This window comes from Cryptomeria japonica, chromosome 10 (assembly GCF_030272615.1).
Source record: "Cryptomeria japonica chromosome 10, Sugi_1.0, whole genome shotgun sequence".
NCBI classification, from domain to species: Eukaryota; Viridiplantae; Streptophyta; class Pinopsida; order Cupressales; family Cupressaceae; genus Cryptomeria; species Cryptomeria japonica.
Genome location: NC_081414.1, coordinates 585153285 through 585179514, shown reverse-complemented (window position 1 = coordinate 585179514; position 26230 = coordinate 585153285).

Below are 26230 nucleotides of genomic sequence, written 5' to 3'. Positions count from 1 at the left end.
TGATCCTGGGGCGGGTCCTTCGGGGGCTCAGATTCTGTCGAGGCCAGGCGGCTCTGAGGGAGGGAGTTCATCATAGCCATAGAGGGCTCCCTATGTATCAGTATTGTACCATTTTTGTATGATGATGTAGACACCTGCAGGTGATTTTGTAGCCATATGTATTTTGACATCATTGTATCATGACACTTATGATTATATATATGAGATGATTCATCTTTGCGGCAGCTATATGCATGTGTACCTATGTGATGTATGTTTCTATGTGATGCTTATGATATGGATGCAAATATGTATATGATGCAATGCAATATATTTTTTTGTTCTTTTATGTTTTATATGTGTATGCATGATGCAAATGTGAATGTATGTAATGCAAATGTAAATTGTGCTAACATGTGTTGTGTGCAGGATGTGATGCAATTGTGATATCTATATGTATGTATGGAATGCTTATATGTGGTAATGCAGGTGCAACTACATGAAATGCAAGTGTTTTTGGTGTGTCATTATACTCAGTCATGTGATAGCAGGCTACGCGGACTCAAGAAGGATGATGGAAGTCAATCAAGAAAGGGGGATGGAAGATAGAAGATATGAAAGTGAAAGAGCTTCTTGTGCGTTATCATCATTGAGCTTTATTATGGCAAGTAGGTTATGACAATCGAGGCATATGTTCGACCCAGAAAGTCATTGTACCTGTTTGCATGGAGATAAGACAGTCACAAACAAGGAATGCCCCAGTTCACACTAGACTCATAGTGTCCTCATATCCTTGGACAAGTCATAGCATTACTAAGAGACAATCCACAAACAGCAAATAAAAATAGGTGACGATACCCCATCCTCACCTTTCTAGTCAAAGACATCCTGGAGATAAAATCTCTAGTCAGAGACATCCCGGAAAAGCTAAAAGACATGTCACCAAAAGATAAAATCAAAAGAAAACCAAGACTCGACACCAACATCCACTGTAGTCCTCAAGTTTAGTGTCTCTTGTCACTTGTATAAGTCTTATTTGATTGTGGTCACAATGTTTACTTTCACAAAAAGGATAGATAGCACTGAACCATAATGTTGTTTGAGTCTGTTGAAAGATTTGATTTGTTGAAGTCCATTGTTGCTACTATCTCATTTGAAACTAACTGAATCCATGAAACTGATACTTTATTGCGGAGAAGATGAAACTTTATTGCGGATCTGTGATGCAAATGTTGCTTTATTGCGGATTGTGTGCTGATAGACTTAAGGAAGCTGGAAGAAACTGTACTCCTCGAAACATGTGATGTTCTCAGTTCCACACCCATCACTAGTCGAAGGATTTGCCTTAGCCATAGATAGGAGCTGATTTATTATGGATTGAAACAAGCGAAAAGGAATGTTTATTATGAATGGCGAACCAATCTTAGGTAGATCAATAACAAGCCATGATGGGAACGGGTAAGTTTATTATGGATGAATTGGTTGTGAGTGTGTGCAAAGTGAAAAGATGAAAGTGAATCCTAAAGGAGGGAGGAGCAATGTCTCTACGCATGGCGCTGGTAACCCAGTTTTCACCATGGTACTTGCCCAGGGCGCCACCGAAGTGGTTTTCACCGTTGGACGAAATTATTTCTCTTTACTTTTTTCGATTTTTCAATGTTTTTTTTGTGTCACAAGGCCCCTATTTGCAGGTTTTCACCAAGTAACGATTTTTTTTGTTTTATAATTTTATTTTTTTTTGTATTTTTGAAATTTTTGATTTTTTTTGTATTTTTGAAATTTTTGATTTTTTGTATTTTTGAATTGGGATACTCTGAAGAGCTATGTGTAAAACCTGCGAAGGTGCATGCTTTTGATAGGATCCTCCAAAGGTTCACCCTTTGTGGTTGAGAGCTGATATGCACCAGATCCATAAGCTGATATGCACCAGATCCATATGCTGTTGTGATGATGTAAGGACCAAGCCAGTTTGGTTCGAATTTTCCCTTCTTCTCTCTGTCTTGCTGATTTTTAAGATTTTCTCTGAGAACCAAGTCACCTACCTCAAATGTGCGAGGCTTGACTTTATGATTGTAATTGTATTGTTCCTTGACTGAATGATATGTAGCTCGAGTGATTGTCTTCCTTGATGAAGGAACTGAGATAGAATTACTAGTGTGTGGACTACACAGGCCCGTATGCGTGTCACCTGAAGAAGTTTGGGCATCCCTGATAACAAAGTCCTTCGAGGAAGCTCCATTAAAGGTCCATGATGTATCACCAGAAGGGAATGGATGTGTGGAACAAGTGGATGAGTTATGAAGGCTTATGATTGTGAAAAGAAGTGAAAGTAGGATAGCATGATGGAGACTTAGGATCAACAAGTATGGTTTTTGACTTAAAATTGTAGAACTTTTGCCCCCAGTTATTTTGATATTAGGGGAGATCAACTCTTGCTCTTTTTGCTTCATAGGATTTTTATCCTTGACTTTGATTTTTTTAGAGTCCAATAGCTTTTGATTTTGATGTGGACTGAAGGACTTTTCTTTAGTTTTGACTTGTAGATTTTTCTTTTCAAAGCCTGATTCTTGATCCCCAATGACTAAGGGCTTTTGTGATTCTTGTTGATCCAAGTTTGGGAGAGGAGTGGAGATGGAATGAGTGGATGAAATGGTAAAGCTATGTGAGTTCTCAAGAGGGCTGGCGATACACTCAATAAATTCTTCGTTGGAACCACTCTTACGACTATTGATATCAAGAGATGCTTGCACCACTAGAGGAGTTTTGCATTCAGACTTAGTAGCCACAACACTAGGTAGTTCATACCCAATTCCTTGCAAATTATTTATAGATTGTTCTTGTTGACTGAATACCTTAGGAGAGAGTGGGAGTTGATCAACGTGAAAGATATACTCACCACATCTCGGGTCTTTAATCTTGAATTTTTCTTTGAGCTCTGCTTGTTTGGATGTAGAAGCTTTCAATGATTTTGGATCCACATATGCCGATGAAGGAATAGGTTCTCTATTAACTGGGATTGTTATTTCTGATCTAGGTCGCAGATTGTTGCAATATATGAACGGATTTGGGTCATCTTTGATGGTCACTTCAACTCCATTGTGTGGAAACTTGATGCATCGATGATATGTTGATGGTACTACCCTCATTTCATGAATTCAAGGACGTCCTAGTAATATATTGTATGTGAGATCCAGGTCTAGGACTTGACAAACCACATCCTTTGTAACTGGCCCAACTCTGAGAGGTAAGGTGATTGTGCCTTTGGATGAACGCTCTTCATCATCATATGCTTTGATAGTAATTTTGTTTGTAGAATTCACAGCTTTATCAGAATATCCCAATTGTTTAATAGTGCTCAATGTACAAATGTTCAGACCAGCTCCTCCATCTATCAGGACTCGTTTTATTCGATGTTTGTGTATGAAGGCTTCAATGTGTAAAGGTGCATTATGTGGTTGACTGACGGAGGCGTCATCGGCTTCTGTGAATGTAAGAGAGTGTGGAATGGAAAGGTATCCCACCATGGCTTGAAACTGGTCCACGTTCAGATCAGTAGGAACAGAAGTGTCTCTCAAGATTTTGTCAAGAATGGCTTTATGTGTGGGGGATATGAGTAAGAGCTCAAGGATGGAGATGAGCGCGGGTGTCTTCCCTAACTGTTCTAAAAGGTCATACTCAAGTTTGGTTGATGAGGAAGTGGTGTTCTTGGTTGGAGCACCTTGCAAAGTGATTTTACCTCGGCGGGTTGTGACATTACATTTAGAGGTAGGTTCGGAAGAAGATCCAACGCCTTTTAGGACAATCTTGGGTCTCCGGGTAGAATTCTCAAGGTTTTTGTCCTTGATGATAATGGTAGAGACGTAATTGTCCATCGAAATGTAATTAATAGTTGAATCATAGTTATAGGTTGCTCTGGTATAATTGGTTTGGTCATTTGTGGCTTTAGCTTCTCCCTTGTCATGCTTTGGGAATGGTTCCTTAAACATCTCATGTTCTTGATTGGATGAGTGTCCCTCAATCTCAATGTCACCTCTATCAATGAGATCTTGTATGATGTTCTTTAGTCGATGACAATTTCCTGTCTTATGACCCTTGCTCTTATGAAATTCACAATACTCATCATCATTCCACCAATTTGGTTTAACCTTTGGTTCATATGGAGGAAAATCTGGAATTGTGATTACCTTGTTTGCCACTAGCTTTTTGAAAACTGACTCAAGTGGTTCTCCCAATGGGGTGTACTTCCTTCATGATCTGGAAGTTGTTTGAGTATTCACTTGGTTGTTTGTAGAGCTTGATCCCGAAAAAATGAATTTGGGTCGCACTGTGTTGGCATCAACAACACCATCATTGACTGTGTTCTTGTTTTTATTCCAAAATCTTGGCTTGTCTTTTCCTTTAAAGTCATCTTTGTTTTCCTTGAATATCTTAATGACTCCTTGTTCAATTAGGACCTTCTCTGTTGCTAAGCCTTTTTCAATGACGTCCTTGAAGGTGGACAAACAAGCTTTTCTTAGGTCATAACCAATGTCTTTGTTAACATTCTGGGTGAACATCTCCACCATTTGTTTTTGTGGAATTTCACAAGAGCATCTGTTGTCTAGATTCCTCCATCTTTGTAAAAATGATGCAAAAGACTCTCCCTCCCTTTGCTTAGTGTTGCACAAAGTAGTGACTGATATGTTTGTCTCTATGTTATAGGAGAAATGTTGAATAAATGCCTCTACTAGATCACCCCATGACTTAATACTAGGTGGGAGTTGGGAGAACCATTCCATAGCTTGATCACCTAAGCTTCGTGGGAATAATCTCATCAAATATGTCTCTTCTGCTGCTACCTCAATGCAAGCTGTGAAAAATTGTCTTATGTGTGACTTAGGATCCCCTTTTCCTCTATACTTATCAAATTTAGGCATCACAAAGTGTGTAGGAAAAGGAGGCATTGGAATGCTCTTGTCAAATGGATAAGGACATATGTCTCTCATTGTGTATGTTGGATTTGGTGTATTTATGTCCTCCATTTTCTTTTGTAAGTCCCTGATTTGTTGCTCCAAATTGCTCTTAGGTGGCGATCGACTTCTTGGACCATACCCATGCCTGAGGCACCAATTGCAGGAGGAGCATGTTGCATATATGGATAATATTGATCATACACATGTTCATATGGAGGAGGTCTATAATGATGCTGCGTATATGGACCACTTGGTATAGATTCATGTTGAGGAACGCCATATATATTTTGTCCCTGTATACCATACTCTATAGGCATGTCATGTTCTAATGTGTTGCCCCCAAATTTGACACGGGGTTTCCTTGTGTCCAAATTTTGAGCATGCCTTTGAATGTCCAATTGCTTTGGTGGTTGATCCTTAGCATTGATATTTGATTGAGCATATTTCTCTGCATAAGACTTCCATAATGGTCTGCGAAGGTGAGTATCATATGCTTGACCATGTGTATGTGGGACCTCTGGTTTTTGAAACAAAGATGATGGTGATTCAGGTACCATATGTGGTCCTCTATTTCCTCCACTATTAGGCCTCCTTTGATCCATGTTGGAGTGAGTTTGTTGCAAAGGTCGATTTTCCATTATTTGAGACATGTCAAAATCATGAGGTATCTTGGCTCTACTTTGTGCCATCATTTGTAAGAAGTATTGTCTATCCCTCCTCATTATTTCCTCAACCAATCGATTGAAATGGGGATTCATAATGGATTCTTCCACATCTGCTGAATGTATGGAAAAGTCCATATTGTCATTATGTGTAGCATTGTTGTTTGTAGTGTCCATGTTCTCAATATTTGGAATGTTTCTATAGGCATCCATGTCAGGTAATGTAGTATGATCAGAATTGAAAAAGATATCATTGTCATACTCATAAGAACTCATGTTTGCGGACTCTTGAGCCTCTTTAGTTTCTCTCCTAGATTTTTGAAGACAGGTTTCAACCATGAACTAGGTATTGACCGAGATGTGTGAGACTAGATGAAAAATGGAAAAAAGTATTGAAGACCAAGAAATGGATGGAATGTAAATGAATTTGAAGTGTACTTGCAATGTCCAAAGTGTAAGACCAAGTATGTATGTAGTAGAGTAGGTGTGGCTTCCAAAGAGAGGATAGTTTCTCTTGATGAGGTAAGTTGACCTTAACTCTAAGTAAGACCAAATGAGACCCAAAGGTGATAGACCTTGATGAGGGACCACTTAGCAAAATGTTGTTGTATGTAGTGTGTTGACAAAGTATGATGAGGACAAGCAAGTGACCTTTTGACTCAAGTTTAGACTAATGTGAATGTAATGTAAGGTGTAAAGCAATGATAGACTTTGTGAGACCCAAAGACAGGTTGAATGCTAGATGAACCCTGGAGAAATGACCTAGGAAGCTCAAGAATTCTGAAACTGACTGTGTTTGTTTGCTGGACTGTAAAAGTTTTTCAATTTTGAACACAGACGCGCCTGTATACTTCACAGACACGATTTCCTGACACAGATGTGGTTCTGTTTAACACAGACATGATTCTAATATTTTTGTAAAATACACTATTGATTCTGGAGACACAGACGCATTTTTGCTCTTCACAGACGCGGTTATACAACACAAACGCTATTATGTCAGACACAGACGCGTTTCTGCAAAATTTGTGCAATTTTTTCCAATCTGTGAGGTTGTTTTGTTGTGACCAAATCTGACTGTTTGACTGTTTTTCGTGACAAGAGGACACAGTGTTGATGAAGACCCAATGTTTGCAAGTGTCTAGACTCAAAATGACTCCAAGAAAAGTGTGTTGTTTGATGTAAAATTGTTTTGCATACACTTGAAGACACAAAAGACACAATGTTTTGTTGTTTGGTCTTGAATGTTTGAATGTTTAACATAAGTCAAGCACAATTCTTATGGCTGGCCAAGACAATACTTGTTGATCCCACATGGGGTTTTACCCCCGAGGCTACGCTATTCAGAGCGGATACTTAGATGCTTGACCTCACTGGCTCCACCCTAGGCACTCACTTCTCGAGTCAGCCAAGCATCAGTCCCAACGAAAACTCCCCGTGGCGAACTTTGTATCTCTACTAAGAACCGTATGTGTGTGGGCCGCTACCAGAGGTCCGACCTCCTGCCCCAACAACTAGAAGGATTTGGGCTTCTAAAACAAAAAGGTGCTAGTAAGGGCATCCGCTCGTGTGGCCATACATGCGGCACTTTCAGCTCTATAAATACAGAAGGCTCCCAGCCGGTAGGGGTTACGCCCTACAACTGATCAAATAAATTTGATCAAACGGGTTTATGGGGAGACATAGTGTCGGTATGAACTAATCAGCACACGTTATCCATAGTTTTAACCATGAATACAATTGTTTATAGTGGTTCGGAAGAGGTGGGTTTTCCTCGCTACAACTTGGGTCGTTCTCTTCTCACTAGTAGTCCTAATGACCACACGAGAAGACAGACCCTCTAAAGATTAAACAAAAAGAGCCTATTGCTCAAGACACAAAAAACAATGATTCAATTTTAGTGCACCAATTGAAGTGTTTGCTAGTCTATGAAAACAAGGCACACAATAAAAATCCAAAAACCCTTGCCAAGGACTTGCAACAAAGAGTTGTTAGTAGTTTGGATTGTTTGAAATAATCACCCCTTCCTGCAAGCACACAAGTTAGGTAAATTTTAGATCCAAAAGACTTTGTGAAAATAGGGACCTTCAACCAAACGATTTTGCTTTCAAGACAAGCTGCACCAATTTCGTTAGATCTGAAAATGTTAGCTCGAAATAAACCAGATCTGAAACCCTAAATGCAAAAACCCAAAACTAAATCAATAACTCAAAATTTGAAATCGGTGCACACAGACGCGATTACCCTCGACACAGACGCGACTTCGTGACGCAGACGCGGTTCTGTGAGACACAGACGTGGCTCCAGAATGCAGACGCGACCTCTGGACACAGACGCAGATAAAAACACCGCAGACGTGACTAAGGAACTCAAACGCTATTTCCGGAACCTGCAAAAATAAAATACTGCCAATAACACAGACGCGATTCCAGATGTCGCAGACGCGCTAGAAAATCAAAAACGCGATCCGAAAGTACGCAGACGCAAGAATATCAAAATGCTATCAAAAACGTCAGATCTGCAACTTCAAAATACAAAATCTGCAACAAGGATGTTAAATGCAAAAAGAGACAAGAGTCCCACCGGGCGTGCCAAAATGTTTATGGTGAAAATGGATAACAATAATAATGATATTGAAAGGCTAAATGAATTCAACCACAAAACCCTAGCCTAACAACAACAAAGATCCACCATAACATATGAAGATTACCTAAGACAATGCAAATCAAATGAAATCACAAAGATTATACCATCACATGTCCAATAGGGTTTGGATCTCCATTCTTCCTATCTCCATTGATCTTGTTTGATATATTTGCTCTCAGATTTTATGTGCACAAGAGCTCAATAAAGAACGGAATGTGGTTGCAAGTAGGATCATAGTGTAGTCAAGTGCATAAAATTTATTAGCCAGGGTTGATAATGAAGGAAGTATCCTCTTATATAGAAGACACTATATGAAATGGAGGGATAAGATTGAGAGGTGTAAAAGGAGGTCGGCTATGATTAGAGGGTAGGTAAAGGAAATAATAAAATAATGAAAGGGGTAGGTAGTGTATGAATTAAGAGATGAATGACATGTGTCATGGGTAGAAAAGGCTAATGAATTAATTAAATAAATAAAGATTTATTTAATTAATAGAAGAAGTGGGATCAATTAAATAAATAAGATATTTATTTAATTTAGGAAAAGGATAATTTAAATAAATAAATGTATTTATTTAAATGAGAAATAAGGCTAGAAGAGGATAAATGAATTAATTAAATAAATAAAGATTTATTTAATTAATAGAAGAATTAAGCTTAGATAATTAAATAAATAAAATATTTATCTAATTAGACTGGACAATTTTGGGTGTCTACACATATGATTAGCAAATTTGAAATTATGATTTAAATTATATAATTTCAAGTATGGCATTTTATTTGCAAAGCATTGTAGGAGTTGTATTATATTTGTCTTGTAGTTTTTAGACTTTATATTCAATTCTCTATAAGATACAAATTGGGTTTGTATCACGTAGTAGTTATTTTTGTCTTACCCATTTTATTGCATTGTCATGTGTTCAATTATAATTCGAATTTAAGATCTTGTTTTATGCAATACATTTTTATTACAATTTGATTTTATACAAAAATTTACACACACACATATGTGGGTATGTGTGTATGTGTGTGTGAATATGTATATGTGTGTGTGTGTGTGTGTGTGTGTGTGTGTGTGTGTGTGTGTGTGTTGATTGTGTTAAACATCAATTCAATAGAAATGTTGCAACACTATAATTTCATGTCGCAACACCTAAAGGTTTGCACAACTTATCATAATATTTTACAAAGTTTTGAAATATTATGTGTATACTTATATGTAACTCATGTGTCTAAATTGAGAAAATTATTGCAAGTGTTTTTTATTGAGTAATAAGACACATTTATATGAAAAAAATTATAATCTCTTTATTGAATAAACACCAATAAACTTTACTTCAAAAGTAGTTGTTATATTCAAATTAAAATAATGCAAATATTTGTCAAAGCTAAAACTCTAACAACAAATTAAAAACTCACATTTACAATACTAATTTATTGATTTTGGTTTGGTTCATGTGAATATTCAAATGTTCATTATTGTATGGTATTTGTTATTGAACATATATAGTCACATTGAATATTCATTGTAAAAAAAAAAATCTCATATAGAATACTTGTACATATAAGTAATTCTTTTGTATTGTGTCAAGATTATAACTATAATATTGTTCTTTTTTTCCAATTAGCAAATATGTTTTTGTTATCTTATTAATCCATGTGCTCTTTATCATTTTTGTATGTCTTAGTAGAAGCGATAAAAGGCTTTTAAATGCATCTATTTGGGTGAATAATGGACTCAACTATTGAATAGTTTATGTAGATATTTTTCAGGGCATTAAAATTGTCATCCATAGTAGAGATTTCATCATAGAACGAACAAAGAGATGGAAGATTTGGATCAAAATTTTGTAGATCTAGTAGGAAGTATTCACCATTATGAAGTGAATGCAAACATTAAGGAAAAGATGCAATGACATATGTGAATGCATGATCTATAGTGAAAAAAGATGTTTTAAGTAGCAAAATAGAACACTAGCACGAACCAAAATGAGAGACAATAGAGTTTAAATCTTCAATGTAAAACCACTATATGGTGGCATGTCCCTATTTAAAGGGAATGCATTTAAGTTTCAAAAACCATGCAAATGCACTCATTGGCACACACCTAACAAAGGTAACATTAATATTCAAAATCAACAATAATAATGATATTCCCATTGTCCATATTGATGCTTAAAATGTTTCTAGATTTAACTTCATTAAAAAATTGATGATATTTAAAATCAATTATAAGCATGTGTCTTATAAGATATAACATAAAATCAAGGATCAAATCTATAATTTGGAGCACACACCTTGTGAAGGGAAATTAAAGACAAAGGCTAAAAGTCAAAAATCATAATTCTTCATAAGCCATATGAACATGAAAGAATATTTGGCATGTCAAATTCAATCTAAATTTCACACTGATGGGTGCATGTTGTTGGAGTAAATATTTTTTACACATGTTTACTTAAGATAGCTTAGTCACCACATGGAACTCTTATTTAATACTATCAATGTTAGTTATCTTAGGTGTCATTCTAAATAGAGATGAGTCATAGAGCATCATGCATTTAATTTTGTATCAAGGTAGTTGTACCTACCTCATCATCTCTTGCATATATAAGCAAGCCTATTATACACTTGTAAATTTCAACATCTTTGTATATCATTTCCTAGTGAAATATTTCTCCCTTTTTGTGGAAGTTGTTTGCAGTTGAGATCCTAGCCGGGAAGTCTCTCTCCAACATGGTATCAAAGCCTTTTTATTTGCATTTGTTTCCACTTGAGACCCTTCACAAGCCTTGTTGAGATCTTGGGAATTTGTAGATTGGCGATATATTTGTGTTATTTCATTTGGTGCCACCCAATCTCTTACATATTTCACTCTTAGTTAATTGCATCAGTATTTTTCTAGTTTGTTCATGGACTTGCATCATCGATTCCTTATGATATTTGAGACTACATGTATATTATTATTAATTTATTTTTGGAGATTTTTTTACATCATTTTCTGCATAGTTCCAATTTGTCACTTTCTTCTTTGATTGGGCATGTACTCGATTTGATTGTGGCATCATCATCTTGTTGAATATCCAAGCAACCGAGAGGGGGGGTGAATCAGTTGACAACTTAAACAATTTCTTCAATGCTTTCACACATTTGGAATAACCAATAGAATTAATTAAAGCAAATATAACATGAAAACAAATACACAACACATCACACAATGAACACCAGATATGACATAGAAAACCCAAGAAGGGAAAAACCACAAAGAATGTTAGTTATCGATATAAAACATTGGTTAATGTGATTTTTACAAAGGGTGGTTCACTACCAAAATTCTCACTACCCATAAAAGGCTCTCTGCCAAAGAAATAAAGAAAGAAAGAAAGGTAATCCACTACTGTAACACACACTCCTAGCCTGGGAGTCTCGCTCCAACATGGTATCAAAGCCTTTTGATTTGCGTTTGTTTCCTCTTGATAGCCTTCACAAGCCTTGTTGAGATCTTGGGAATTTGTAGATTGGCAATATATTTGTGTCATTCCATTTGGTGCCACCCAATCTCTTACATGTTTCACTCTTAGTTAATTGCATCAGTATTTTTCCAGTTTGTTCATGGACCTACATCATTGATTCCTTGTGATATTTGAAACTATGTATATTATTATTATTTTGTTTTTGGAGCTTGTTCTACATCATTTTCTACATAGTTCCATTTTGTCACTTTCTTCTTTGATTGGGCATGTACCCAATTTGATTGTGGCATCATCATCTTGTTGAATATCCAGGCAACTGAGGGGGGGGTGGGGGTGAATCAGTTGACAACTTAAACAATTTCTTCAATGCTTTCACACATTTGTAATAACCAACAGAATTAATTAAAGCAGATATAACATGAAAACACATACAAACAACACATCACACAATGAACACCAGATATGACATAGAAAACCTAAGAAGGGAAAAACCATGAAGAATGTTAGTTCTCAATATAAAACATTGGTTAAGGTGATTTTTACAAAGGGTGGATCACTACTATAATTCTCACTACCCATAAAAAGGCTCACTGCCAAAGAAATAAAGAAAGAAAGAAAGGTAATCAACTACTATAACACACACTGCAAAATCGAAACTATTTTTGAAGCCTCAACACCAACACACTTCACACATCATCAACAATTTGATCCTTCCTTTTCAATATTGCATATCTTGAATAAAAATGCCACACTTTTTCCACACTAACTCATTCAGATCATCCTCATATATACTGTCTTCTGGAAAACATAATCTTCTAAGTCGGCTAAGACAAAGATCTAAAATAGGTAAACACTAAACATTCTCATGGTGGGAAGGAATGAGAAGTAGACTATACAACAACACACATCATCAGTCAAATCAACATGTTACATTCATCACAAATTTTGGACCCAAATCATGATTCACACACTACACCAATGTCGCTACTCGTCCTCAAATTTCGGACTTAATTCAGAGCCAAAATAGCACTACCCAAAACAACAAAAATGGGAATGAAACTAGGATACACATGAATGCAATTGATCAACACCATATCCAAATCTGGATCATCATCAACTCAATCAATCCACGTTGAATATCAACTAAAGCACATCTTCTGATGGGGCACTAAAGATTCCAGGAACACATCTACTGAATTACCAACACCAAAACCAAGTGTTGACATCAATGACAACCATTATGTTGAAATCAATGACAACCAATCATAATCATCAACATCACATTTGCAACACATATTTCATGGACAAGGAGACACATGAGTAGTTTACAAAGATACCCTTTTCATTCTTCATGCTTCCATCTTTCATAGCATATCCTGAATGGGAAGCATACCTACATATGTACATGGTTTTGTTTCTTCTTAAGAGGAGACAAGTGGGTTGTAAGCATTGGATCTTGTTTTGTCTTCAACACTTATCATTCTTGTATGTGATTATTTATTATTGGGGGGATACAAAGTCTCTCACATTTCCTCCTATGCAGGGGCTACTGATTCGATTCCCATGATGGATGTAGTTCTTGGGGGGTATTGATATGAGACCTCCATACATCACATGATCTATCACCTGTACATATTTTTCATATCACTTTTTTGGAGAGGAGTTTTGTCCCATGAGGTTTTCTCCTTTTATCTATTTGTAAGAGATTATTTGCATGATTAGTTGTACATGAGTACCTAAATTTGCCTAGTAGTCAGGACCCATATTGCATCTACATATTAGTTTTGCATTATATTTTTTCTTCCTAAGTTGCACTTAAGGGGGGGTGTTGGAGTAAATATTATTCACACATGTTAAGTTTACTTAGGATAGGTTAATTGTCATATGGAACTCTCATTTAATATTGTTCATGTTAGTTATCTTAGGTGTGATTCTAGATAGAGATAAGTCATAGATCATTATGTAATATCAGTCTCTTAGAGAATCATGCATTTAATTTTTTATTCAGGTATTTATACTTACCTCATCATCCCTTGCCTATATAAGCAAGGCTATTGTACATTTGTAAATCTCAACATCTTAATATATCATTTCCTGGTGAAATATTTATCTTTTTGTGGAAGTTGTTGCAGTTGTGATCTTGGCTTGGGAGCCTCACTCCAACACATGCATATATAAAGGAAGATTTAAGTAAAAAAATATGTGGAGTGTGCATCTTTGAAGGCAAATCAAAGATTGAATTCACATATATATGTGCATGCCTTATATGGTAAAATAGGTGTTTCAAGAAAGTCGTGAAATCTTTCATATAGGTATGTGCCTAAGTATGAAGGTTGACTCTGTTGAACACTATTAGATGCTAAGAGGGGGGGGGGGGGGGTGGTGAATCAACATATACTAAAACTTAATCAGATTTAACCTTTTTACTTATCATTCATTCCATATACCTTATGCATGAAAGTAAACAATTGAATCCAATAAAGAAACCACACAAGAACACCAAGATTTTTACATGAAAAACCCAAACTGCGAAAAACCATAGTGAGAATTATATCACTATATGATAATCAGATTACAATTTTTAGGCCAAAGGCCAAGGAAATCACTACCTCTGAGATGAGTTACAAAGCTAAGGCACACAACCTTAGGGAAATATACAAAAAGGGACTTTCAAACATTGAAGATCACTTCTTTAGGGCAAGATACAATACTTCTGATAGAAATTGTCTTCATCACTACTCTGAAACACTTTTGGACCATTATACTACTTCACATACTCTTTGCACAACACATATAACTTAAATATCACTTTCCACAATGATTCACATCAATTAGGTTGCCTTAATTAGATATTATATGCAAATACAAAATAAACGACCAAAAACAAACTCCAATGCAATACGGAAGGCAAAATGAGACGTGAGAGGCATCACACCATGTTGACACACCTTATTGTCCATCCTAAATCATTGCCCATATGTCCACACACAACCACACAGGCCAAAACATTATAGGTTAGGTGCAAAAGATAAAGTGATTAAGGTACACCAATACAATTAACACCTATTATGATGCGGATCACAAAAGATGCAAGCAGATGCCCAAGATGACATCACCAAACATCCACAAATGTTGAAAAATTGAACCGCACCACTAGAATACTAGTAGACATAGGAATGTAATGCAATCCTATACACTAACACCAAACACATTCACACATGATTAAACACCAACTGTAGATCCTAGAAATCAACACCAAAGCTTTGGAAATATTATGATACACCTTTATAAGCCTTCTGAAGCATCCACAAATGGATTCCACACATTTGCATGATCATATTGATATCCCATTATAACTAAACTATATCAGACCACAACTGAACTGAGAAATTTAACCAAGTTGCACATCTAGATCAACAAGTTTGACATCAATGACAAAAAGAGCTCATATTTGCAACATTCTCCCCCTTTGTCATTGATGGAAACACTTGTGCCAATCCCAAAATATCTTCCCCTCTTACATCAAAGACAAATGGCTTCTTCTTACAACAAAATGAATACTCTACACAACTCCCCCTATCTACAAGACCTCAAAAACTGAAAACCAAAATTGTTTCACAAGCTCATCTATATATGTACATGATCAAAATGTCCTACCAAAATCCATCTAAGCACTTTCCTAGGTAGGTTGCCCACTTTCCTAGGCTAGGGATATGATTTCTTTATACACTAATTTCAACTAAGCCCAAGTAGAATTCCAATCAACTCCTACAAAAACTAAGATGTTTTACTGACTTTCCATCTTCAACGAAAGATTCTCTACCTAATGCAGGAGCATCCCCAGTTCTTGTTAATCTTGCATCAACCCAAAAATATTTCCTTTTTGTTTTGCTTTCTATTTTGTAGTTTCAACATTTCATTTTGCATTTTCTGGAATTGGTTCACTGGATCTTAAGAAGTTGGATTTTTCTTGAGGACTTGATCATCTACCTTATTCCTAAACCGTGGAGCATTTGGATCATTTTTCGACAAGTTCTCGCTACTGGTTTTCGAGACAGTTTTTTTGGTATCGGTTGCTTGGACCTATTTGCATTTGTAATCTACTGGGATCTACAGGATCCCTTATGTAGTTTGTAGAGCCCTGAACGTTGATTCTGATGTTCCTTGGATTGTGGCCAACCTTCCCTTTGATCTACACTTCATCCTTTGGATTTTTCGGAGGAATTTCTTTGGCAAAGGTCGACCTTGTTGTATTTACACATTAGGTCTTGTTCTTCGGCATTTAATCCCTTTTTGGGCCAACCGGATACCCTTGGATCATATAAATAATTGTAATTGAGCATTATAATGTAGAGATAGGTTAAGATATAGAACATAGAAGGTAGATCTTAAGATTTGAGGTCCTGGTTGTTACCGATTGATTGTAAACAGTTTTGCATTACCTCCATCATGTCCTCGTGTTTCCATTGTGTTTGCTCTTGCTGACTGGTCCAGATTGATCTCTTTGAGGTCCCTCCTAACCGGTGATTGCACCAAGTGGTATCAAAGCGAACTTTCATTCCAAAGATTGCGTTGTCCTGAAAATTTTGTTGTAGTGTGGCCGACTATCGATCTGACCCTTAGTTGCAGAGGACTAGCATGAAGAGGAAATAGGAATGGTGGAGCGCGTGGGAATGTAGACCCTGTTGTGATGGAAATTTTGTAAGGAATTTCAGCCCAATTGGAAGCCGTTGAGACAACCCAGAGAAGAGGCTGACATATCAAAGATGTGAGTGAAGATGAAGAAGAAGAAGCCCCGACAGAACAAGTAAACCCACCAGCGATTGATCTGGATGAAGAGAGTTTTTTGAGGGTTTTGAGTAGGGCGAATATTAAACCTCATTTTACCCCATTGGAATATGATGGAAAGTTGGATTCAGATGAATTGATGGATTGGATCTAGAAGATGGAGAAATATTTTGATTTTGAGAACAATGCAAAAGAAAGAAAGGTGAAATATGTCTATACCTAATTGAAAGGTCATGCATCTCTTTGGTGGGAGCATTTGTAAGTTGATAGACAGAGAAGAGGTAAAGAGAAGATCAAGACATGGGATTGAATGGTTGCTAAATTGAAATAAGAATTTATGCCAACTGATTATCAGGTGAATTTGTTCCGGAAGTTGCAGAATTTGAGGCAAAAGGAATCTAGTGTGAAGGAGTACACCAAAGCATTTTAGAAGTTGAATATCATATCTAGAAATATTGATGATGAAGTTTAACAAGATGCAAGATATTTGAATGGATTGTGGATGTCTATACAAGATGAACTCAGTTTGATCAAATTACAGAGTGTTGAAGAAGCTTACCAGTATGCCCTGAAAGTAGAAGAGAAGCTAAACAAAAGACATGAGCAAAGGTAGAGAGGTAGAGGTGGAAGGTTTTTTGGAGGAATATTTCAAGGAGGAAGAGGATACATCAGAGGTAGAGGAACCTATACAGATCTGAAAAAGGACAAGGAAGTGAACAAAGAAGGTAATTCATACCAGAAAGATGATAGAAATTTCTACCGGAGGAAAGAACCGGATGGCTACCAGAATGAGAATTTTGGAAAAGATGACAGAAGACAAGACAATAGAGTTTTTAAAGGAACTTGCTATAAATGTGGAGGAGAAGGACATCATGCTTTCAAATCTAAGAAGATAGAGAATATCGGAAGAACAATAGTGGTGGAAGAAAACCCCATCGGATCAGCTAATAAATCGGAAGATGGATAATTGTTGATGATGAGGAGAGCTTTGTGTCATACTAGAGGAGATGAAGAGCCCTTGCAGAGGAAGAATTTATTCAAGACCGGATGTAAGTTATCCAGTAAGTGTTGTAAAGTTGTTATTGATAGTGGTAGTTCAGATAATCTTGTTTCAGAAGAGATGGTGAATAAGTTAAATTTAGAAATATTTAAACACCCTAAGCCTTATCAGATAGCGTGGATTCAGGATAATCATAAGTTGTTGGTAAGTGAGCAATGTTTGGTAAAATTGAAAATTGGGAATTATCATGATGAAGTCTTGTGTGATATTATTCCTATAGATATTTTTTACCTTTTGTTGGGTAGACTTTGGTAGTTTGGTAGACATGCAATACATGATGGGAGAAAGAACACGTACACTATTGTGGCCAATGGGATGGAGCAAACCCTGTTGTCCTTGGAGGAGACTTTGAAGAGTGAAGTCTGTATGAATGCTAGAATCTATTTGGTGGATGGAAGGAAACTCCTAGATGGAATGAGACATGAGAATGTGTGTTTTGCCTTAGTTCCTAAGAAGACTGAGAACCTAGAGCATGAAGAAGAACAACCAGAAGAGATAAAAGAGTTGCTGACAGAGTACGAAGACATCATTTCAGATAATGTGCCTAATGGATTACCGCCTGTGAGAATTATCAGTCATTGCATGGACATGATTCCCAGAGCTAGTTTGCTTAACAAAGTTGGACACCGGATGACACTAACAAAGAATGAAGAGTTGAATATACAAGTGCAGGAGCTGTTGAAGAAAGGTTTGATCAGAGAAAGTCTAAGTCCTTTTGTAGTACCAATAGTATTAGCACCTAAGAAGAATGGAGAATGCAGGATGTGTACCGATTTGAGAGCAATAAACAAGATCACAATTAAGTACCGGTTTCCATTGCCTAGGATGGATGGCATAATGGAGTGTTTGAGTGGAGCCAAATAATTTTCAAAGATAGAATTGAAGAGTGGATATCATCAGATTAAAATGAGAGAAGGAGATGACTGGAAGACAACATTCAAGACAAATGAAGGATTGTATGAGTGGTTGGTGATGCCTTTTGGATTGACTAATGCACTGAGTACTTTCATGAGGTTGATGAATGAGGTATTGAAGAAATTCTTGGGTAAGTTTGTTATTGTATATTTGGATGACATTTTGATTTTCAGTAAGACAAAAGAGGAGCATTTGTTGTATTTAAGACAAGTTTTGTAGAGGTTGAGAGAAGAAAAGTTGTTGATAAATCTTAAGAAGTGTACTTTCATGAAGGACGAGTTAGTCTATTTGGGATTAGTGATATCTAAGGATGGTTTGAAGATGGACCCTAAGAAAATAAAAGCAATTGTTGAGTGGCCTACACCGGAAAGCATTGGAGAGGTAAGATCATTTCATGAATTGGCTAGTTTCTACCAGAAGTTTATCAGAAATTTCAGTTAAGTTTGTAACCCTATGACTGAGACAATGAGGGGAGATATGAAGGAATTCAAGTGGACCATCAGAGCAAACAAAAGTTTTGAATTTCTGAAGAGGAAGGTGACTGAGAAGCCTGTGTTAGCTTTACCAGATTTCAACAAAGTATTTAAAGTGGATTGTGATGCGAGTGGAACAACAATAGAAGCAGTCTTGAGTTGGGAAGGAAGATAAGTAGCTTATTTTAGTGAGAAATTGAATGATGCTCGGAGGAGATATTCAGTGTATGATCAAGAATTTTATGCCATATTTCAAGCCTTGAAGAAGTGGAGATATTACCTGTTGCCTAAGGAGTTTGTGTTGTATACGGATCATCAAGATTTGCAGTATTTGAACAGTTAGAGTAAGTCAAATCAGAGACATATGAGATGGGTAGAATTTTTGCAGAGTTACACCTTTGTGTTGAAGCATATAAGTGGTAAATCTAACAAAGTTGTTGATGCCTTGAGTAGAAGAAGGAATTTTCTGATAGAGATGAGAGTGACAATATTAGGATTTGAGGAATTGAAGACCTTGTATGATGATGACCCATATTTTGTAGAACCTTGGAGAGCATGTAGAGAACTGGTTACGGTAGATAGAATCAAGTGGCTGGATTACTTCATTTAGGATGGGATGTTGTTCAAAGGAGTTCAGTTGTGCATACCTAAGAGTTCTATGAGGGAGAATCTGATAAAGGAGAAACATGGTGGAGGATTAGCTAGACACTTTGGTTTTGATAAAACAGTAGCATTGGTGAGTGAGCATTACTTTTGGCCCCAGATTCATAAGGATGTTAGGAAATATGTGCAAAGTTGTAGAGTTTGTCAAGTTGCAAAGGGTAGTAGTTAGAATGTGGGATTCTTTAAACCTTTGACAGTACCAGAGAGACCTTGGAAGATATAAGCATGGATTTCATATTTGGATTGCCCAAAACACAAAGAGGGAATGATTCTATATTTATGGTAGTGGATAGATTCTCGAAGACGACTCATTTCATACCTTGTAAGAAGGCATCAGATGCAGTCCATATAGCTGACCTATTTTTCAAGGAAGTGATAAGATTGCATGGATTACCTAAGAGCACAGTTTCAGATAGAGATACAAAGTTTGTTGGTTATTTTTGGAGAAGACTTTGGAAGAAGATGAAGACATATTTGAAGTTCAGTTCTGCTTTTCACCTGCAAACTGATGGACAAATAGAAGTAGTTAACCAGAGCTTGGGAAATTTGTTAAGATGCTTAGTTGGAGACAAAACCAGAAGTTGCGATTTGATTCTTGCACAAGCAAAGTTTGCCTACAATAATTCAGTAAACAGGAGCACTGGAAGGATACCTTCTAAGATTGTTACCAGAACACACCCTAGAGGTATATCAGAATTAAGAGATATTAGCAGTGAAGACCAAAGAAATTTAGAAGCAGAAGAATTTGCAGATCACATAAAGGACTTACATATTCGAGTTAAACAACATTTGAAGGACATGAACAACAAGTATAAGGAGAAAGAAGATGAGAAGAGGAAACATAAGGAATTTGAGGTTGGTGATGAAGTGATGGTGTATCTTGGAAAAAAAAGATTCCTGGTTGGAACTTATAACAAGTTGCAGATGAGGAAGTTTGGACCTTGCAAGATTTTGAGAAAGTTCGGTTCTGGAAATGCATATGAAGTGGAGTTATCGAATAGTCTGAGTATTTCACTTGTATTTAACATTGCAAATCTACATCAATATCATGAACCAAAATTCAGTGAGGACAGTATTACAAACTTGGAAAAATAGTTACCCCGGAAGGAACCGGATTAGATTGAAGACATTTTGGATAGTCGGATTGGGCGTAGTACCTAGAGCAGTCAATATAAGGAGTATCTTGTAAAGTAGAAAGGCAAACCAGTTGAAGATTCATCTTGGATTTCTCAGGCAGAGGTAGACCGCCTTGGTTTTCTACCGACCCTAGAAAAGTGAGAGACTCACTTTTTCGACAACCCCAGATGTCTAATGCAAGGGCATCCCCGGTTCTTGACAATCTTGCATCAACCAAAATCTATTTCCTTTTTGTTTTGCAGTTTCAGCATTTCATTCTACATTTTTTGGAATTGTCTCATCGGATCTTAAGAAGTTGGATTTTGCTTGAGAACTTGATTATCTACCTTATTCCTAAATTGCAGAGCATTTGGATCATTTTACGACAAGTTATCACTACCGTTTTCTGAGACAGTTTTTTTGGTATTGGTTGCCTGGACCTATTTGCATTTGTAATCTATCGGGATCTACCGGATGCCTTTCGTAGCTTGCGGAGCCCTGAACGTTGATTTCAATGTTCCTTGGTGTGTGGCCGACCTTCCCTTTTATCTATACTTCATCCTTTGGATTTTCTGGAGGACTTTCTTTGGCAGAGGTTGACCTTGTTGTTTTTACACATTAGGTCTTGTTCTTCGGCATTTTATCCCTTTTTGGGCCGACTAGATCCCCTTGGATTGTATAAATCATTGTAATTGAGTATTATAATGTAGTAAAAAGTTAAGATATAGAACATAGAAGATAGATCTTAAGGTTTGAGGTCCCAGTTGTGACTTGTTCTATAATTAAGCATGTTTTAGAAGGCCAGTGAGTTAACCCAGTTGTTACTGGTTGATTGTAAATAGTTTTTCATGATATAATTCATTCAGTTCTGCATTACCTCCATCATATTCTTGTGTTTTCGTTGTATTTACTCTTGTTGACCGGTTTGGATTGATCTCTTTGAGTTCCCTCCTAATTGGTTACTGCACCACTACCTCATCCTAATTATCCAACTCCTTTACCAATTTACTTAGCGCCTAAGAGTCTTCAAGAATTTCCACTATACTAGTTGTAAAGTGAAAAATTGAACCCTGGTGACTCCCCACCTAGGAGAGAGAAAGGAGGTCACTAGGACGATTTTCACTTGGGGGAAAATTTACATTCAAAAGAGGGGCTTGAATCCACTAGATCCAAATCCAAGGGAAACAAGGATGTGAATTCCAAGTGGATTGCAAGGGTTGAAGTGTGATTTGCCCTCTTTTGTAATAGATATGTTGACTTGTTGACTATGTGGAACAAAGAAAGAAATTAAGTAAAATGAGGAGCCACCAGTTTGGGATCATTCTGTAACTTTGGATCTGAGCTAATTAGATTGATACAAATTTTCCCTACGAATTTGGAGAAAAGTTGTCAGGACCATGGCGACAGTGTAGATGGTCCTCCATAAAATCTGCGAAACATAAAGGGTTCTTTTGTCTCTGCAAATGAGCCCAAACCTTCAATTACAGCTGCACACCTGCAACCTACACACAAAAAAGAGGGGAAGAAGGGTTGTGGATAGGGGTATGCCTTAGTCAAACCTCGGTTGAAGAATCAACCTTGTAAGAAAGTAATTGCAAATGCTTGAACTTAAACAATGGAAATGTATACGTTGTAGATCTGCAACTTGTTGATGATGATTGCTTTGCTTCTTGAATGTAATCACAAGTGTTGCATGAAATGACATGTAACATGACAAAAACCTAACACACACATGCTTGCCAATGAATGAACTATAATATTGCTCCAATGGATAAATGAAGAAGACTTGAATGCTTGAATGCTTGATCCTGTAGACTTTTGCCTATGCTTGCTTATGATCCTTCCTACTCTATGCAAATGAGAAAGCCAACTCCCTTTTATACATGCCTCAAAAGATTAATTAATCTCCCCAAAGGCCGATATTGGGGAGATTTGGGATCCCGAAGTGTAGATAGCTTTGGGGGACCTATCTTGGGGCCACCATAAGAGGGTGGGACAGGGGCACCACGCCCCTATCCTGCCCTATCTTGGGGCCCGGACAGGGTCTTGAGGCTATCTCAGGGCTCAAACAGGAAAGGGTCAAGGGATGAAAATGCAGAAAGAGGTCCTGGTCAGAAAGGAGGGTATCGTCACTAAGGTGAGGACTTCGAATGTGGTTAAAATTGCAGGAGGCACAATTTTATGACACTACACTAGTGACATGTATGTCAACTATATCTTTCAACCTATACAAGTCTTTATCTACTCCTTTTGATGCATTAGTAGATTTAGTTTTGCATATATAATCTTTACCTTTACCCTCTATTTGCCATCACCATCATTCTTCAAGTCTACTGTATTAGTTACCTGTATAATCTGTGCTTCAAAATTATTGTTGATTTTGTATGTCTTATGTGGACTCAGGCCATCAGTGGAAGAACTTATATATATTGACCACACTATCTACACTCTTCTGAAAAATTGATATGCTCTCCTGCAACTGGTTGTGTGCATATGCATAATTATTCACCAGATCACCTAACCTTTTCTCTATCATCTTCTTCTCTGAATCTACCAAAATTGTTGCTTCCAAGTTAGAAGCATAGTCCTTCAACCCACTTAGAAAAGTCTAAAATTGCTCTTCTTAACTAAGAGACTCATCAATGTTCACCTCTGAAAGTTTCTCATGGAGAAACTTCACTATGTTATTTATCAATTTAATACAATCCACCTTAGAAATAATATATTTCTTCCTTGGTGTGGGGTGGAGAACATCACCCAAATGTAGCATATGAAGGGTGACAACTTATTTAAGTCCATCTTACCCTGTGTTATTAGTACCTAAAACACTTTGATATTATAACAGGTTCAAACTTCATTTGCAATTAATAATTCTAATCTAGAATCTTTGAATAGTCCAAAATATTTTCCCACTGACATTCTTCTAATCTCCTTCTCCTTCTCCTTTACCAGATTCATTTGTTCGTTCTTCAGACTATCTTTCTTCTGTCTTTTCTTCTTCAGCATTCACCTTCTTAGTTTCCTCTTTCCTTTCATTCTCTTCAACATAATCCTAAATCTCCATTGCCACATTGTTTACATCTTGTCCTACATCTACACAATCACCTGGAACACTTTCTACTTTTTGCTCTTCTCTTTTATCTTCGAAAACAACCATACTACTAGTTTATCCTGGGCTAGTTCCTATGTTTGTCTTCTCCTTTGGAGAAGACAAAGTAACCTTTAATTATTCCACAACCTCCATGGCTTCATTTTCAGTCTATTTTGTTATTCTTTTATTATCCTCTCCATCTCCTCCCATGATTAAATTCACTCTTTCTTTCATTTGGAATCTTGTATTTAAGGCATATTTAATTTTTGTCCTTTCTTCTTTTGATAGCGGACTAGTTACCATATCCAGTGCTTGAGTCCCTATATTTGACTCCTTCATCACTATAGCCTTTCTCTTCATATTTGTTACCTCATTATTTGGTTTGAGCCAAAGAATGTACATTTAATTTTATTTTCCTCTTTCGGTTTAATCCGTCTTTAATCAATGCCACTTTTGTTCCTTATATTTCACCTTTTCTGTCCCATTGAACCTACTGGTTGAACCTGCGAGTTGGTTCAAGGTTCAACTGGTCCTCTTGCACGGGTCGCGACTTTGTAATGTTATTCAACGAGCAAGTGTGAATGTGTTAGTTCGGTCTTGAACTTGAACTTTGAACCATTTGCAAATCGGTTCAAGGTTTAAGGTCTTCTTTTATGTTTGTTAAGGGTCTTCGCTTGTTTCTGGTGTTGTGTTCAGCCGCAAGTTGAGAGTTCTTTTGTTTTTCCTTGAATCGAACTTGAACCATTGAACTCCTTGCAAGTTGGTTCAAAGTTCAAAAGTTCATTCCAAGTTTGGCCCCAAGGACATTAATAATACTAAAGGTGGCGCGGAAAAAGGAATATTCTTGGCATCTTATAATTTATAATTCTAAATTTGGAAAGAAATCATGAAAACATAAAGCATTTGTGAGGAGTTGATGTGTAATTAAGAAAGTTGTCAGGTTCCCATCAAATCATTGGTTATCTCACACGTTTGACTGAATTATTAAGAGGCGTGTGTAGATGATACTCATATGTTTTTCGTTTCTTAACATGTGAATTCTTAAAATTGTTGAAGTAGTAGCTGCTATTGTTGAAGGAGCCAAAGAGGCCGAAGGTAATTTCAGCTCCATTCTTCCGAGGGTTTCACAGATTTCATGGTGGTAACAGGTGAGTTTTGATAATTTCCCTCCGGTGTGTTATTAGCTCAGAAGGTCAGTCAGTGTAGGAGAAATCTTTTGTTTTGGAATAGAATTATATCTAGTTTAGGAATTGTCTGATTAATGTAAAAGTGGCCACAATGAGGTCGACTCTTCCAAAACTTGGTTGCACATCATGCCTGGTTAGTATACTTCCAGAGTTGAGTGACACCTCTTTGGCCCAGGTTGACTTGGGGGATTTCTTAGAGAGAGCTAAAAACCCTGGGGCAGATTTAATGATGGAGAGGATAGGTAGTGTTTATGGTGAAAATGGATAAACAATGTTGAAAGACTAAATGAATTCAACCACAAAACCCTAGCCTAACAACAACAAAGATCCACCATAACATATGAAGATTACCTAAGACAATGCAAATCGAATGAAATCACAAAGATTGTACCATCACATGTCCAATAGGGTTTTGGATCTCCATTCTTCCTATCTCCATTGATCTTGCTTGATATATTTGCTCTCAGATTTTATGTGTGCACAAGAGCTCAACAAAGAACAAAAATGTGGTTGCAAGTAGGATCGCATATGAAAGTGCAAAGCGTAGTCGGGGCTGAATGCATAGTGAGGGTAATTAATTGATTAGGATGAATAGATTGATTAGTTAGGGTTGATAATGAAGGAAGCATCTTCTTATATAGAAGACACTATAAGAAATGGAAGGATAAGATTGAGAGGTGTAAAAGATAAATGGTCGGCTATGATTAGAGGGTAGGTAGAAGAAATAAGAAAATAATGAGAGGGTAGGTAGTGTATGAATTAAGAGATGAATGACATGTGTCATAGGTAGAAAAGGTTAATGAATTAATTAAATAAATAAAGATTTATTTAATTAATAGAAGAAATGAGATTAATTAAATAAATAAAATATTTATTTAATTTAGGAAAAGGATAATTTAAATAAATAAATGTATTTATTTAAATGAGAAATAAGGCTAGAAGAGGATAAATGAATTAATTAAATAAATAAAGATTTATTTAATTAATAGAAGAATTAGGCTTAAAATAATTAAATAAATAAAATATTTATTTAATTAGACTAGACAATTTTAGGTGTCTACATTTTGCCCCTCTTTGAGACAATGCAGTTTGTCGCGTTGTTTCAAAGAAGATAAGATGAACTGATACAAAGTTGCCCCAAGATGGGAATGATATGCCCCCTCGAGAGATTGGATGAAAATGTCTGAAAAGATCGCAGACAATCTCTTGATAATAAAGAAAGGCTAGA